The sequence below is a fragment of the Cervus elaphus genome, chromosome 27 (assembly GCF_910594005.1).
Source record: "Cervus elaphus chromosome 27, mCerEla1.1, whole genome shotgun sequence".
Classification (NCBI taxonomy): Eukaryota; Metazoa; Chordata; class Mammalia; order Artiodactyla; family Cervidae; genus Cervus; species Cervus elaphus.
The window spans coordinates 12,643,078-12,662,063 of NC_057841.1; the positions used below are offsets into that span (position 1 = coordinate 12,643,078).

At 39.5% G+C, this 18,986-nt stretch overlaps 1 pseudogene; it reads right to left on the reverse strand.

The window, feature by feature from the left end:
- Positions 1–3,385: 3,385 nt before the first annotated feature.
- Positions 3,386–4,400, reverse strand: LOC122684621 (annotated as a pseudogene).
- Between the last annotated feature and the right edge of the window lie 14,586 nt (positions 4,401–18,986).

Sequence of the window (18,986 nt, forward strand, 5' to 3'; positions counted from 1 at the left end):
TATATCAGTACTGTGATTTTTTTGCCTACCCCAATAGCAACAGACTTATTAGGCAAAGTTTATGCTCACAAATTCTCAATTTAGCTCAATCAGAAATTCATTTGAACTTGTCCCGCACCCTCATATTCCATTATGTACCATGTCTAACATATTTTAATTGCTAATTACTTCTCAAATGCAATAATAATTTCCTATCTCCCTGTAACCATGTGGACAAGCTGTTTAGAAGACCGCTGACTGGAGGCAGAAATCATTTAGAAAATAAATTATGTTTTTGACAAACTATATTCAAATAATAATCAAGGAGTGACTATATATCATAAATGTGTGGTTAGTAAAAAATGCATCTGCATTAGTTATTTCCTAAGGCTAATATTCAGCTATATGAAATAGAAGAAGAATACACTAATTTGCAAAAAATATATTCTTAAATTGATAGATTCTGTAATTTCTTTTATTTAGATTCTAAGTATGTCTACTAATGTCTTCCTGTATGAGCTACAGCAGTGAAGATAAATAGGGTTTTCTCTCTGGTCTTTAGGACATAAACACTGATTTATTCATTTAACAAATATTTACTCTTGTGTATTGTTTGTTGCATCCTGAGACTACATTAGGAAAGACAGATATGGAGACAGAGTCTGATAGAAAGATGGATTTTAAAGTGATGAAAACCCATGTGAATTTATAATTATAAAATCAGAAATGTGTTATTTAAAACAGAGGATGCTTTACATGAAGGGACAAAGCAGAGAGATCTTTATCAGACTGGGTTATCAGAGGGGACTTCTCCAAGAGACTGTTGTTTAAAGCACTTTATCTCTTTATTTAACTTCACATTCTTGTATTTTATGGACATGCTTTTGGAATTCATTTATTAGAAACAAGCAAATGAGATATGTTCTAAACAGGTTAAACAGAAGTTTCAGGTTAACCACTTCACCTAAAAATTTCAGATGAGTCCTAAAATATCAGGAACTTATTTCAAAATATTTTCATAATCCAAACAACTGAAAGCAACTTTTATTATTTTTCATTATAGTTTTCTCTCTGCTTCTTTATTTCCTTACCCCTAACCAAGTGAAATCCTATTGTTCTGTGTAATATTTCAGAAATCACATCACTTCTCTGCTTAAAGCCCTCTAACACTTTACTTTGAACTCAGAGTCAACCCAAATCCCTTCTTCTGGGCTACAAAACCTCATGTGTGATTTGTGTCCATCTCCCTCCAATTATACTGTGCTGTTTCCTCTCATATGCTGCTTGAAGAAATGTGATCAACACTTGGAAAAAGTGTTGAAGGAAGCAGTTTGGATGAATATATTAAAATTAAAACTATAAAATCACTTTGACGCACTATTTGTCATTTATGGAAATGTAGAAATGCTGGTACTGATTTAAGACTTTGTACATGGAGGTTATTTTTAACTGGAGGACAATTGTTTTACAAGGTTGTGGAGGTCTCTGCTATGCATCAAACTGAATCAGTCATAATTGTGTATATTATCCCCTCCTTTTTGCTCCTCTTCACTCCCCTATTCCACCCCTCCAGGTTGTTACAGAGTGCCAGGCTGGCTCCCTGTGTTATACCTCAGATCTCACTAGCTACCTACTTTACACATGATAGTATATATATGTCAATGTTACTTTCTCAATTTGTCCCACCCTCTCCTTCCTGCTGCTGTGTCCACCAGGCCATTCTCTATGTCTACATCTTCATTTCTTCTCTGTAAGTAGGTTTATCAGTACTATTTTTCTAGATTCCTTATACATGCATTGTGTGTATGCATGCATGTGTGCTAAGTTGCTTCAGTCACGTTGGACTCTTTGCGACCTCATGGACTGTGGCCTGCCAGGCTCCTCTGTCCATGGGATTCTCCAAGCAAGAATACTAGAGTGCGTTGCCATGCCCTCCTCCAAGGGATCTTCCTGACCCAGGAACTGAATCCGCATCTCTTATGTCTCCTGCATTGGCAGGTGGGTTCTTTACCACTAGAGCCACCAGGAAGCCCTGTATATGCCTTCAGTTCAGTTCAGTTCAGTTCAGTCGCTCAGTTGTGTCCGACTCTTTGCAGCCCCACGAACCGCAGCACGCCAGGCCTCCCTGTCCATCATCAACTCCCAGAGTCCACCCAAACCCATGTCCATCGAGTCAGTGATGCCATCCAACCATCTCATCCTCTGTCATCCCCTTCTCCTCCTGCCCTCAATCTTTCCCAGCATCAGGGTCTTTTCCAATGAGTCAGCTCTTCATATCAGTTGGCCAAAGTATTGGAGTTTCAGCTTGAACATCAGTCCTTCCAATGAACACCCAGGACTGATCTCCTTTAGGATGGACTGGTTGGATCTCCTCGCAGCCCAAGGGACTCTCAAGAGTCTTCTCCAACACCACAGATATACTCTATTTGTTGTACATGGAGGTTTAATGCAGAAGTTCTTTGTTACAGTAAAAATCAGTTAACAAACCCTGAAAACAACCTTAATGTTCATCAGTTTGTGAAAGACCCTGGAAAGTCATTTTAAGGAAACCTTTGCTGTCAACTACTAAGACATATTTGGAATTGATTTTATTTTATTTTTTTTAGGTTTTAAAAAATTTTTTAAATAAAATAAACAGGAATCATTTTAATTCTACTGTAGAAGAATTATCATGAATTATTCAAGATTTAATTGCATCAGGATAAATTAAGCTTCCACGTGGTTTAAATACAACAGATCTTTGCAAAGCTAAATAAGCTTACTGACCACTGAACCTTTTACATTAATAGTTTAATTTTCACATTACCAACTGTTCTAATGGCTTATATAACCATTGACTGTTTTCTTCAAAATCATTTAAAATGACTGAAACACAAAGGTTTTCAAAGTCTAGAAAATAAGCAAAATTATATCATTAGAACATTTACCTTCTTCAAAGAAAAAAAAAATGTTAATAGCTTGATCGTTTTTGACAGCTCTGCCAGAGTTGAGAAAAATGAATTCACCTGGAATTTTCATTTCAATCTTGCCAGCAAATACTGCAATACTTGGAAACTATTCACCAGCCTTACACTCACATTCAACATCTTCATCAGTCTGGGTTGAAGGGTTGCTGTCTCGACTCTGGGTAAGAGGTTCCTCAGGGCTAACCAAGAGGTACACCAGCTCCTCAGCAGCCCTCAGACCCCAACCGAGCGGACAGTGAAGCGAGCCCAGCCCATCTGCATTCATTCTGATTTGCAACAAATAAAACAAGACCTGAAAGGGAAGATGATGGAAAACTCAAGGGGAAATGGTCTAAGAACCTCCCACTCCCTTGGCCAGCAAGCTTGTGATGCTGAGACACACACAGATCCACATCTTCCATGCAGCCCTTGCTTACTGTATTTTTAATTTTGATTAAAAAAAAAAAAAAAAGACGTGATTACACAGAAAACATCATCCGTCGCAGAACCATAAACTGAGCCAATGCAGTGGGAAACACGTGTCACCGCCCCTTCCTGTGCCCTCCTACCACTGGCTCCCCTGGATGGAGCTCAGGAGCTGTAGTACTCAAGCAGCTTCTCATGCGTAGGTTTCAGAATCTTCTTGTCTGCCATGTTCACCACCCATCCTGGAGCCAGACCAAAGAAAATCTGCCGTGGATCCTTCCGAGTACTGACCATTTTGAAGAGTTCGTCTTTAGCGATGTCAGGTAAAATACAGCGGTACTTCTTGGCGAGCTCCAGTCTTGCTTCGGGAAATCCGGCGGGATCCGCCAGGTAGCCTTGGTTTCTCGCATCAGTGTAGTAGGGCACTAGTGCCTTGCGGGGGAGCATCCGCTTGGGAATGGGCTGCCCACGGAGAAAGAATGGGATGGGTTTGCACAGAATTTCCAGGCTTCACGGGTCGTAGAAGGCGGTCGTGACGACACCCCCGATCCTCTCGATGGCCAGCTCAGAAGCTAGCTGAGCTTTGATGTTAACTTTTGCCTTAAAGGTGTCAGCGCCCTCCTCTACCAGCTGGCCTCCATAGTCCCTTTTAGATGGCTGGATGGTAACACCTCGCCCATTGACCAGCTGGGTTAAGTCAATAGGTTGTGTGGGATCAACACGGCCCAAGTCAATCAGGTACTGAAGCCTGTTGAGACTCAAAGGCTGATACTGGCGTCTGAAGCTGTGTCCTTCATTAAACCCGTGTTTTGGGATTCGAAGGTAAAATGGAGTCTGGCCTCCTTCAAAGCCCAGCCGGGGCTGCGTTCCTCTCTGATGTTCTCCCTTCCTACCTCTTCTCTGACCTCTTCGTCGTCTTTCCGGTTTCCTGGAGCCCGGGTTCGGCCTCAAGTTAGCCAGGCTCACACGAGGCAGAGCCCGAAGCAGGTCCAGGGCCCTGGGCCCTGCGCCCCGACCCACTTGCATGAGAGGCCGCAGGGCGCCTGGCATCCAGACCCTGGTATTGATTTTAGAATGCATTTTTTTCAGGTATCTGGGAATAAATTTGTCAGGGCAAAGATCCGATGCTGTATGGTAGAGTGGAGTTGTCACAGTGGAGATGAGAAAATGTCTCTGGTTGGTTCAAATCGACTAGACATATGGTTTTCTTCCTCTTCCTGACTCTCCCTGTGACCCAACCTGAGTGTGAGCTAGTGAAGAGGGTAATATTCATTCAAGCTTGAGTCTGAGAAGAAAAGACATGGAGAGAAAGATGAGAGAAGGAAGACAAAAATCTTAAGAAATAACCTGAGTCAAAGAAAGTTAGCTGAGTAAGAGAGACGTGCTTCAAAGCAGCTTAAATATATTATCCTTTATTAAGAAAAGACCCTGATGCTGGGAAAGATTGAAGGCAGAAGGAGAAGAGGGCAACAGAGGATGAGATGGTTGGATGGCATCACCGACTCAATGGACATGAACTTGGGCAAACTCTGGGAGATGATGAGAGATGGGGAAGCCTGGCGTGCTGCAGTCCGTGGGATCTTGAAGAGTCAGACGCGACTTGGTGGCTAAACAACAACATATTAAGAGATGTGAAAGGAAAGAAGAAAGTAAAACATGGTTTAAAGTTTTTTGTGTGGTAAATCATGGATAACTAGATGAAACCAGGATTACAGTTTGGATGAAATATAAATAGGGTAGCTTATGTGTAAGTATATAGTTAGCTAATATAGTAACTTTATTACCAGTAACTTGTTCTTTTCTTCATAAATTTGAATATGTAAAATGAAGTTTTTATTTGGGCATTCAGCTACTGATCTGGCTAAGGGTTGTACATCATCAAATTTGATAATGCATAGTGACAGGGTACATAGTAAGATTAAAATTGGAGTTTAGAAAAATATCATAGCAATTCTGTAGATAAATAAAGGGCAGATGGATGGAAGAGCCTTATTTTTCTGTGAGTTCAACGTAGTGTTTAGAAAATCAGGTCAGAATAGTAGCTCAGAGAGACTGATTTTTGCAGCGGAGTTCTCTGTCAGCTTTGTTTGGAGGCTGCTAGAGCCTTCTGACAATATTTGTGCTGACAGTTTTCAAAGGCTTCAGCTGATTTTTAAGCTGGGAAAGTTCAACTCTCTCTAGACTTTTCAAAAGTCAGCCTCATCTGTGCTTACAGATATACCTCTGTATTCCACAGCTGAGTTTTCAGTGTAGTTTTTAAGAAATAACCACTTATTCATGGCTGTTTTTAGAAGTTCAAGGTGAAGGATGACAAGTTCCTTTTTAATTAGCAATGTTGTTAAATATATTAATAGAGTTTAGAATTGAAAGCACAAAAAAATAACTCAAAGATGATTCATTAGCCAATTATGGAAAGTACTAACTTCCATTCTGGAACTAGCGTTATTGAGGCAAAAAATTGATTTAGAATGTATGCTTTTTGAAAAATAAAATACTTAGGGCAGTATTGCATTAATATGGTGAAAGAAAATTATCTCTGGTTGTGGATGACATGATCTTATAGGTAGAAAATCTTAAAGACTCCACAAAACAAAAGCAAACTGTCATAATTAATAAACAAATTCAGTAATGTTGCAGGGTACAAAATCAATATGCAAAAATCAGTTGATTTCTGTACATTAACAACAAATTATCTGGAAAAAATTTAAATATGGATAAAATTAAACAAGGAGTGAAAGATTTGTGCACTGAAAACTATAAAACATTGATGAAAGAAAAGTTTAAAAGATAAAAATAAATGGAAAGATATCCCATGTTCATAGACTTAAATAATTAGTATTAGTAAAGTGTCCATTCATCCATAGATTCAATGCAATTCTTATCCAAATCTCAATGGCATTTTCTACAGAAATAAAAAAAGAAAGCCTAAAACTCACATGAAACTACAAGATACCATGGATAGTTAAAACAACTTTGACACAGAGCAAAGCTGGAGGCATCACACATCCTGATTTCAAAACATGTTGCAAAACTATAGTAATTTAAAACAGTGCTTTACTGGCATAAAGACAAACATATAAACCAATGGAGCTTCTGGATGGTCTAGAGCCATTTCACTGTCAAAAAAAAAAAAAAAAAGTTCTGGGCATAAAATAAAGAAATCAATCAGTTCAGTCACTCAGTTGTGTCCAACTCTGCGACCCCATGGATTGCAGCATGTCCGGCTTCCCTGTCCATCACCAACTCCCGGAGATTACTCAAACTCATGTCCGTTGAGTCAGTGATGCCATCCGACCATCTCATCCTCTGTCATCCCCTTCTCCTCCTGCCTTCAATCTTTCCCAGCATCAGGGTCTTTTCAAATGAGTCAGCTCTTTGCATCAGGTGGCCAAAGTATTGGAGTTTCAGCTTCAAATCGGTCCTTCCAATGAACATTCAGGACTGATTTCCTTTAGGATGGACTGGCTGGACCTCCTTGCAGTCTAAGGGACTCTCAAGAGTCCCTTTTGAACACCACAGTTCAAAAACATCAGTTCTTCGGCACTTAGCTTTCTTTATAGTCCAACTCTCACATCCATACATGGCTACTGGAAAAACTATAGCCTTAACTAGATGAACCTTTATTGGCAAAGTAATGTCTCTGCTTTTTAATATTCTCTCTAGCTTTTCTACCAAGGAGTAAGTGTCTTTTTATTTCATGGCTGCAGTCTCCATCTGTGGCGATTTTGGAGTCCCCCAAAGTCAAGTCTGCCGCTGTTTCCACTGTTTCCACTGTTTCTCCATCTATTTGCCATGAAGTGATGGGACTGGATGCCATGATCTGAATGTTGAGATTTAAGCCAACTTTTTCACTCTCCTCTTTCACTTTAATCAAGAGGTTCTTCAGTTCTTCTTCACTTTCTGCCATAAGGGTGGTATCATCTGCACATCTGAGGTTATTGATATTTCTCCTTGCAATCTTGATTCCAGCTTGTGCTTCATCCAGCCCAGCATTTCTCAAGATGTACTCTGCATATAAGTTAAATAAGTAGGGTGACAATATACAGCCTTGACGTACTCCTTTTCTTATTTGGAACCAGTCTGTCCAGTTCTAACTGTTGCTTCCTGACCTGCATACAGGTTTCTCAAGAGGCATGTCAGGTGGTTTGGTATTCCCATCTCTTGAAGAATTTTCCAGTTTGTTGTGATCCACACAGTCAAAGGCTTTGGCATAGTCAATAAAGCAGAAAAATAAATTATTAAAGGGAGGAAATTAGTCAATTCTAGCAAAACCAGTATAAAAATATCCTGCATGTATTACAGAAGGAAAGAAACCAAGTTAAACCAAGTTAAAAATAAGCTTGGATTTTCAGAAATCCAGCTGAACCCTCTTGAAAAGAATAAGACAATGGCACAGGGAATTAGTATGAGAAGCACATTCTGTTACTGAAGAAAAAAAGCAACATAAATTACTTTATGTTTCAATCTTTGGAAGATTCAAAAATTGGATAAAATACCTCATGGGTTGTAACTCCTCTGTCCATGGGATTCTCCAGGCAAGTATACTGGAGTGGGTTGCCATTTCCTTCTCCAGGGGGTCTTCCCGACCAACGGACCAAACTGGGGTCTCCTGCATTGCTGACAGATTCTTTACCATCTGAGCCACCAAGGAAGCCCAAGAAAAAAATCAGCATAAAGTAACTTATGTTTCAATGTTTGGAAGATTCAAAAATTGGAGAAAAACATGCATATTGAAGGGAACATGCACAATTAGTGGTTCTTACAGGTTCCTTTTGGCAAAGGTTTCAAAAGCATCAAATAACAACTACAGATCATTAATCTGAAGGTAGTTTTCCAACTAAGGGGATGAAGAAGCAGCATTACTAGGAGGTAGTTCTTGTAGGATTCAAGTTTTCCTGTAATAAGGCAGTGGAACTAGCCACTGTGCCCCAGGAATTTGAAAGTTTGCTCAGAAAATTAATAGATCCTGTCTCAGATAGACATGAGCCAAGGTGCAACATTGGATCAGAAAAATGTGAGTCAGGGGAGAAATAGAAATTTCTGCCTTTGGTTGTAAAATTGAGATGCTTCAAATATGATCTACTGCTGTCCTCTTTTCATTAGAATTTTCCAGATTTCTAAGACGCTAGTAGAATTTCAATGCCAAAGTATGAGATAGGATATAGATGTATATTTAAGTCAACCTTTTCTGCAGATGCCATATTTGCATATAAGGAAAAACAATGCTTTGCAGGGTTGTTGCTTCCAAACAAATGTGAATTTATAGGCCATGGATTCTGAATAACAGAAATGGACTGTTTATCCTTCTGGCCTTGGTGATTCCATGAAGATGATCTCTGTAGATTCTGTGTCTCCTGAGTCTCCTGATTTTCCAACTAAAACAACTTGATCTCCTTCATTTGGTTTCTGCTGTGGATTTTGGTAACACTGTGTGGGAATATAACTTTCCTGGAATTACTGCTACGAAGTCTAATGATTGTCCTGTTTTCCAAATTTTATGGGGAAGGAGACAGCAAATTGAATATTGGGCATTGTATGAACCCTTTCAGGGCTTCCCCGATGACTCAGCAGGTAAAGAATCCACCTGCAATGCAGGAGGCACAGGAGATGATGGCTCAATACCCGGATTGGGATGATCCCCTGGAGGAGGAAATGGCAATCCATTTCAGTATTCTTATCTGGAAAATCCCATGGATGGAGGAGCCTGGTGGGCTACAGTCCATGGGGTCGCAAAGAGTTGGACACTACTGAGCGACTAAACACACATGTGTACTTGAACCCTTTTAAACTAATAAAAGTGAAACTCTTGAGAAATTTGTTTCACCTCTAATTTCTCAGGCCCTGAAGGATTCACACCCAGTGAAAAGAGAGATGGGCCAAGTTGCTTCTGGCTGCTGTAAAGAGCATATTTCCAGGCAGCCATCAAGAACACCTCTGAATGAAATGAAATAGAGTAAGAAATTGAGGAGGGCATGCTTTCCCCCAAAAATGTAACAAAATTTTGGATTTTAGGATTTTTAGGATTTTTAACTTATAAGAACAAAATAGTTGATTTGAATGGCATTGAACTTTTATCTTTAAATTTTAACTTGAAAAGAAGTTGCATAGTTGACCTTTAATTTCTCCCTGGGAATTTTACAATCACGTAGAATTAAAATTGGGGCATATCTCAATTGACATTTTTAAATGAGATTTTTGCCTTGGGTTTTATCCATTTTATATCGCTGTTGGCTTCTGATTTCACAGTACTTAGAGGCTGGACATGACTTTGGATAAAAAAAAAAGGTATAGAATGGAAATTGGATGACTGAGTATTTAAATCATATGCTTTTATCACCCATGTTAAAGACCCAAGACCAACGGAGTCCTAGAAAGATATCCAAAGGACCTGCACTTGGCATAAAAGGAGTAGCTTCCTGAAGATGGGGCAGGGCTGCATTAATACATAGTGTAAAACAGACAGCTAATGGGAAGCTGCTATATAGCACAGAGATCTCAGGGATCCCAACCCAGTGCTCTGTGACCACCTGGAGGGGTGGGGTGAGGGGTGGGCTGGGAGGGAGGCTCAGGAGGGCGGGGGTATATGTACACATATAGCTGGCTCACGTTGTATGGCAGAAACCAGCACAACACGGGAAAGCAATTATCTTGCAATTCAGTTCAGTTCAGTTCAGTGGCTCAGTCGTGTCTGACTCTTTGCGGCCCCATGGACTGCAGCACGCCAGGCCTCCCTGTCCATCACCAGCTCCCAGAGCTTACTCAAGCTCATGTCCACTGAGTCGGTGATGCCATCCAACCATCTCATCCTCTGTCGTCCCCTTCTCCTCCTGCCTGCACTCTTTCCCAGCAGCAGAGTCTTTTCTAATGAGTCAGTTCTTCGCATCAGGTGGCCGAAGTTTTGGAGAACGCACATCCTCCAATTAAAAATACATTTAAAAAAATGAATAAAATAAAAATGCAGGCTTGTTTCCAACCTCAGGGAGAGTCATACCCCTCTTTAGAGCAGGAATGAGGCACAAAGAATCCTCAGGCCAAAATCATCTCAGATGAATACAGGTCTCAGCCTGACAGGGAAGGCTGTTCCTTGCTTTCTCTTGTTTTGTGAAGAGGGAGCTTCTCCAGACCAACCAAAGCCAATCCACCCTTCCTTCTCTTCACCTGTAGCGTGGTGCACAAACTTCATAGATTAGTAAACTTGGAGAAAAAAGAAAAAAAACTAGGTGTGTATAGCTCAACACTGCCCTCACTTTTCCTTCTGGGAGTCAGTTGCTAACAATGAGAACATAGTTTAATTTCGCTGGCAAATAGATGGAGAGTGTCATAATTCTGAGGTTTGGGTGATATTTGTCTTTTCCCAGCTCTCTGCTTCAATTTACCTTCAGCAATAAGCTGATGTTTTGGCAGAAATAGTTGTAATTGATTCTCAAACTATTTGTAATCTGATGAAGAGGTGTGATCATTACTGTAGGATCTTCCCTGCGGGGCTCTGAGCAGTGAATACTATTAGTCCTATTTTAAAGAAGGAATAGAAACACTGAGTTTAAATTATGATGTATAGGATCACACATATAAGTAGATGCATTGTGACTCAATTCTATGTAATCCTGCTCTAGAGACTGTGTTCTTAACTATGTTATATCGCCCTGGTGAAAAGTTGAGTTTCTGAAAATGTAGCCACAAACAGAACAAAACAAAACAAAGGTCACAGAATAAGAGCCCAGGGTGTTCAAGAGCAGTGTTGAGACTTTTGGCCAAATTTTTCACACTTTCTTTCCCTTTCACTCTCACCTCCAGTTTCTCTCATCTTTGGGATTAATTTAACCAAGGCTTAAAGGTTGCTTTCTATCAGTTACTTGGCGAGAGCTGGTTTGAGGCTTTTGTCCTTATGTGGAAGAATTATGTGTCTGAAAATTATTAATAATAGTGGGTAATACTGAAGAGGGGATAGAAAGTTATGGATCTTGGGAAGGGGTTGACCTGCCAAGATCTGTGTTTACAATAAAGGAAGGTCAAACTCAATCTACTATGTGTTTGTCTGACCTTCCTGGCTCCCTAGACACTGATAAGGAGCTTATTATGGGAGCCCTGCCTGGGAAACGTAAAGAACCTGGGAACAGGGATGTGCTTCAAAAGTAGGATTCAAAACCTGCTTTCTGATAACTCCTAGCACGTAGTTGTAGTTGTTTAGTTCCTAAGGTGTATCCGACTCTCTTGTGATCCCATGGACTGTAGCCCACCAGGCTCCTCTGTCCTTGGGATTTCCCAGGCAAGAATACTGCAGTGGGTTGCCATTTTCTCCTTGAGGGGACCCAGGGATCGAACTCCTGTCTCCTGAAATGGCAGGTGGATTCTTTACTGCTGAGCTACCCAGGAAGCCCCAGCATGTAGACTTTGCCCCATATCTCGCATGGCTTTCTACCACTGGGGAGCTGCTATACTTTAGGGTCCTCTGCAGACTTCAGCCTTATGAGTCCACAAAGAAATACAGGTTCGTAGAGGCATTCTGAATGCAGAACACAAGGAAATGGTAAATGGAAAAGTAAAGCTGCTGGAAGATATATGCTATTAAAAAATTATTATACCTGAGATTTAAATGGAGCCTACATAAGCACAGCTATTCAAAAAATAATTCCTGGAGAAAACAAAAAGAAATGATTTCTCAACTGAAAATTTGGGGTAATATATTTAAGTATGGTCACTTTCTTCCTATAGTTGCTGCTTGGTACATAAAATGCAGATATTAATATAAAATGCAGAGCGAAAATTTAGAAGATGTTAATATATACATACATATATGTACATATACAATAGATACACATATATATGCACATATGCATTAATGTACATATATATGTGTGTGCATGTGTATGTGTAAAAAGCAGAAACATCACTTTGCCAACAAAGGTCTGTATAGTCAAAGCTATGGTTTTTCCAGTAGTCAAGTACAGCAGTGAGAACTGGGCCATAAAGATGGCTGAGTGCCAAAGAATTGATTCTTTCAAACTGTGATGCTAGAGAAGACTTTTGAGAGTCCCTTGGACTGCAAGGAGGTCAAACCAGTCACTCTGAAAGGATATCAACCTTGAATATTCCCTGCAAGGACTGATGCTGAAGCTGAAGCTTCAATACTTTGGCCACATGATGCAATGAGCCAATTCATTGGAGAAGGCCCTGATGCTGGGAAAGATTCAGGGCAGGAGGAGTAGGGGGCAACAGAGGATGAGATGGTTGGATGGCATCACCAACTCAATGGACATGAGTCTGAGTAAACTTCGGGAGACAGTGAAGGACAGGGAAGCCCGGCGTGTTGCAGTCCATGGGGTTGCAAAGAGTTGAACATGACTTCTTGACTGAAACCACTGATTAGCAACCACACACATTTTCCCTAGGATGACATTTTAGGTCCCATGAGCCCTCAGTAGGCTTTACTGAAGGGAGACAGGTGGCAGAAGTTGGTGGCAAAGCTGGTTTTGGACAAGAACACTTACAAAGCTTGGGATCAGATTTTAGGCACCATCCCTAATGGTAAATGCTATGAAAGTGAAAGTGAAGGTCGCTCAGTCATGGCCGACTTGCGACCCCATGGACTGTATCCATGGAATTCTCCAGGCCAGAGTGCTGGAGTGGGGAGCCTTTCCCTTCCCCAGGGGATCTTCCCAACCCAGGTATCAAACCCAGGTCTCCCGCACTGCAGGCAGATTCTTTACCAGCTGAGCCACAAGGGAAGTAAATGCTATAGATCTCATTAAATTCTGTAGCCTGAATATAGGTAAACTGTGTTTCTAAAACATTTTAGCTAACCATAAAGTTGATCACATTTATTTTTTTCAATAAAAGCCTATTTGTAACATTCACTGTGCTAAAAAAACAAGTCAGTAATTTTTCCAATGAACATACATCTCTAATGTTTACCTTGTGTTCAGCCACTGGCTTAGGAAGAATTCTTCTTTTTGTGTCTGATGCACAAAATCCTGCTTTTTGAATGTCATTATGTTTCCTTCAAGTAAACCACTCACAAAATGTTCAATTCAGTTCATACAATTAAAGCCCATAAATATTTTCTGAGCATACACTATCTTTCACAGATGCAAAATAATAGGAAATCATCATAATCATAATAACCATCTTATGGCATTTAAGAATCTGCTAGGGAACGTTAATTTTGAACACCACAAATAGATATATAAAAATTATTGCAAACATGACAGAAGTGTTGTTTTCAAATCATAGTAATTGGTCAATTCAGCGTTTTCCCCAGGGTGGCATTGAGGTCCCAGGTGCCTTATGTAACATTATGTCATTTGGGGGAGAGCATCTGGACTTCAGCTGGCAACTGCCCATGCTGTTAGCAGCTAAGATGTACATGATATATTATCCCTGTTGGGGTTTTAGTTTTCAAAATTACTGCATGCTGGAATCCCCTAAGAAGTCTGGATGAAATATGAGCTGCTGGGAATGTATGTATAAGAACAGAAGTACAGATGGAGATGGTCTACAGTGGGATCGCACTTTAACTCAGCTCACAGACCTCTCCTGAATATTCAGCACATGCATTTCCTGTTCTTGTTAGTAGTACACAATATTAGAAGAAGACATTTATGTTCTGAGAGCAAATGATGTAGAAGTTAACATTCTGTAGCTATTCAACTAACCATCTGACAGTGAAGGGAAATGACTTATTCATATATGCAAGGCCAAGATATTTTCCATCACCTACTATTCTGGAAAAAAGTGACAGAAGTTGTATTCCATTAACATAAAAAAAAAAATCCAAGAAAGAAGAAGCTGTGGGATATACAAAATATTGGAAAACTGCATAGTTAAGTCTAAATTTTATTGAAAGACAACTTTTTCATTTAATGCAAATAAGAAATAGATGTTTTAAACAAGAAATTGGAAAGGTATTGATCTCACAATTAAAATTAGGAATTACAGATGAGCAAACTTTTTTTTTTTTGGTGTATAGACAAAGGTTACCATCTTTGCTTAAAAAAGCAAAACAAACAAAAAATAACTCTACATTGTGTAAAGTGTTACATGTGTGTTCAGTTGTCAAGTCATGTCCGACTTTTTGCGACTCCATCGATTCTACCCCACCAGGCTCCTCTGCCCATGGAATTTTCCAGGCAAGAATACTGGAGTGGGTAGTTATTGCTACTGAGGGGACCTTTCTGACCCAGGGATTGAACCTGCATCTCTTGCATTGGCAGGCAGATTCTTCACTGCGGTATAAAGTAATACAGGATATCTATTAATCCATCAATATATGATCTTTTGAGAAAATTAGTGCTTAACAGAGAATACACAGTTTTCTTAGTATCCATAAAACATTAAAACAATTGACCATTTACTCAACATGGAAAGAAAAAAAGCATAATAAAGCCAAAAGAGGTGAAATCATACATATTTATTCTCTGAATATAAAATAAAATTTATTAAAAAATGAATAGTGTAAACTACCCTTCAACTGTTAAATCTGAGAGTTAAAACATCTAAATATTTTAGGTTAATTTTTTAAAAATCAAGTTCTATTATAAATAAATAAATGAAATGAAAGCATTAAATATCAAACCCATGGAGTCTAAGATTACAGAGGCCAATTCAAAACTTAAATATCATAGAGAGCAAAGTAAACTGAGGATAAGCAAAAACACCTTTAAATTCAGGAATTTAGAGAAAAACAAAAATTTAAAAATAGGTAATATGGAGGATTTAACATGAAATGGAAATTTTTAATTAAGTCCTTGGTTTATGATTGCTTAAGGTAGACAATACTTTGTTTACCTTAAGGCCAATTCTTTGGCTACCTGGCGTGCAGAGCCGACTCACTGGAAAAGACCCTGATGCTAGAAAAGACTGAATGCAAAAGGAGAAGGGGAGACAGAGGATGAAATGGTTGGATGGCATCACAACTCAGTGGACATGAGTTTGAGTAAACTCTGAGAGGCAGTGAAGGATAGGTGATCCTGGCACGCTTCAGTCCACGGAGTTGCAAAGAGTCAGACACAACTTAGTAAGAGAGTCAATTCCTAGGCAGGTTGATAAGAAGTCTGGGGGTCCCCAAGGAGAGGGGGTCTGGGGTTCTCAAGGAGGAGATAGAGGTCTGGAGTTCTCAAGAAGGAGGCAAGGACAAACGTTCTTTTTTCCTCTACATTTCTTAGTCTTAGTCACATAAAACATTTTTATCTTTAAGCCTGGAATTGATGATTACACAACAAACAACTCAGTTTAAACTCTGTACTAAGGACTATATTGGAGAAGGAAGTGGCAACCCACTCCAGTACTCTTGCCTGGAAAATTCCATGGACTGAGGAGCCTGGTAGTCCATGGGGTTGCAAAGAGTCGGACATGACTGAGCGACTTCCACCTTCAAGAATTATATAACAGCAATGTATCCTGCTTGAGGACAGTTTCTCCTTCCTGAAAACCTTCTGGCTAATCCTGTTATCTTAAAACATAAATTATGGAAGTGGGTCTAGTAAGATCTTTACAACCTGCAGACATTCTTTTGATTCATTGTAATAACTAATTAAAAAGTATATAACTCCCTTGCTAACACTGGCGAAGGAGGTACTCTCCGTCCCCCTTCTGATGTCTATGTCAGAAGCTTTCCCTATCCCTTTTCTTACTTTAATAAAACTTTATTACACAAAAGCTCTGAGCGATCAAACCTTGTCTCTGGCCCTAGACTGAATTGTTCTCCTCTGGAGGCCAACAATCCTGGCGTCTTTCGTGGTTAAGCAACAACCTTTCATTAGTGACTGAACAACAAATAGCAATGTAAACAATATAATAATGTATGGATTTATGAGGCATAGCTCTCTGGAAAATGCCACATAATTTAAGCACAAAACTGGGCATAAAATAAAGATGCATGATAATGCAAATATGTCCTGGTCCAAGGACAAGACAGGTTTCTTAAAGATCTCACCTCTTCCTCTGGGCAAATAGCTTTCCCGTTTAAGAAAGAACAAGGGAAAATGCCTTTGATGTCCTGACTCCTATTTTTTTCACTCAGGCCTATTGATTATTTGTATTCTTTAACTTATTAGAAAAGCTTAATACTGAATAAATTTTTTGATATGTGTGTGTCTGATTGGACAATTTCATTTTTTATGCTGACTTAGCTAGTAAATGATGGAATTAAATTTCCCATCCTTATACACAGCAGAGAAACACAGATGGTTCTTGTCTCTTATGATATATTTTGGTTGTTGTTTTTAGCCTTGTTAATCATCAAATACCACTGTTCTACTAAGGTTCTGAAAAGAACTCATGCTCTACTTTTGTATCTTCATAAAGGTTCAGTCTATATTTTGCAACATTCATTACATCAGAAATTCTTGTTTCCAGTGAAGAGACTCTAGACATTCTATTTATTGTATCTAGACATACAAAATCTGCTACTAACAAATATCTAAAATAAATTCACCTTTAATAAAATACAGATATTTTATAGCAGATTTGCAAAGTTATCTTTTCCAGCATTCCCAAAACAAAGTAAAAATTAACATTTGTATAGTAGTTTATAATTTACAATCAAGTTATGTGTAAACTGCCCCAGTGATAACAAGACATACCGAAGGGAGTTTCTGCAAATCATTGAATAAGGATTATTATGGACTTTATCAATTGATTTAATGTAATTCTAAGAGTCTTACTACACTGGGATTTATCTATACCACTTCCCAGGTGACACTGGTGGTCGAGAACCTGCCCGCCGATGCAAGAGACAAGAGATGCGGTTCAATCCCTGGGTCGGGAGTTCTGTACCATGCTTTTCTCTCTTTGGTTGAACAGTTTCTCAGACTCATGGTACTGTGTATTGGATTTGCTGTTGTTTAGCTAAGTTGTGTCCAACTCTTTGCAACCCCATGGACTGCAGCACGCCAGGCTTCTCTGTCCTTCACTATCTCCCTGAGATTGTTCAAACTCATGCCCATCGAGTCGGTGATGCCATCCAACCATCTCATCCTCTGTCCCCCTCTTCTCCTCCTGCCCTCAATCTTTCCTGGCTTCATGGTGTTTTCCAATGAGTTGGCTCTCTGCATCAGGTAGTCAAAGTATTGGAGCTTCAGCCTCAACATCAGTCCTTCCAGTGAATATTCAGGAATCATTCAATATTCAATTGATTTCCTTTAGGATTGACTGGTTTGATCTTGCAGTCCAAGAAACCCTCAAGAGTCTTCTCCAGCACCACAGTTTGAAAGCATCAATTCTTCAGCACTCAACTTTCTTTATGGTCCAATTCTCACATCAGTACGAGACTACTAGAAAAACCATAGCTTTGACTAACAATCCTTCATTGGCAAAGTGATGTCTCTGTTTTTTAATACACTGTCTGGATTTGTTACAACTTTCTTCCAAGAAGCAAGCCTCTTTTAATTTTGTAGCTGCAATCACTATCTGCAGTGATTTTGGAGCCCAAGAAAATAAACTCTGTTGCTGTTTTCACTTTTTCCTCGTCTATTTGCCATGAAGTGATGGGACTGGATGCCGTGATCTTAGATTTTTGAATGTTGAGTTTTAAGCCAGCTTTTTCACTCTCCACTTTCACTTTCATCAAGAGGCTCTTTAGCTTGCTTTCTGCCACTGTAGTGCTATCATCTGCACATGTGAGGTTGTTGAATTGAGGAGATGTACCAAGGTACCCAGGGACTGACTGGGCTCAGTCTGTAAAGAATCTGCCTGCAGTGCAGGAGACCCAAGTTTGATTCCTGGGTTGGGGAGATCCCCTGGAGAAGGAAATGGCAACCCACTCCAGAATTCTTGCTGGAAAATCTCATGTACAGAAGAGCATAGTGGGCTACAGTCCATGGGGTCACATGAGTTGGACATGACTTAGAGACTAAATCACCACCAAGGTACCAATAGCCATTTTATCTATTTTTGGGAGAGAGTTGCCTTGCATTATGTTCTGGGGTTATGTTAATTACTCTTAAAATCCGTCACAATCCCAAAATACTATTCAGTTGCCTAAAACCTCACTTTTATGTAAACTTTCAACAATAGCAGTATGAAAAATACTAACAGGAAGGAGAGAGAAGTAGAAAGTTGACACTCACGAGAACAATAATTGAGGAGGAGAACAAGCACAGCTACTGCAGTCTTCATTCCCGCCAGTCCTGATGAGACCGTCGTGGGTATTTTTTAACTTCCTTTTTCTACTATACCTCCGTGTTTCATTTCCTTTACCCTAATCCTTTGATAGAGTGAACTAAACCTGCACTTCACTCAGATTTTTCAATCTTGTACTTCTGGGTTAAAGTTGATGATTAGACAGTTCAATCTGGACTATATAGCGATGAATTCAGATGACAGCAACATCATCCAACTAATATTTTCTTCAACTAACTTGCAAAATATCTTAAAATTGCATTTGAAGAAGGACTTCTGGTAGCTGAGGACAATGGGGTCAGCATAGCTGTATTTCTCCAAAAGTATTCTTCCTAACCCATAAATAAAACCAAGAGAAAAGTAAATTCTATACAAAACTACATCCTCAGCATAGCTTGAAGACAAAGAATGCTGAAACTACAAAATAAATAAAAAGAAAAAATGTCACCAAATTCTATCATGCTTTTTCTCAAACAGAGCTACCTCCGTCCAGTAACAAAGGCAAACTAAGAAAAACTG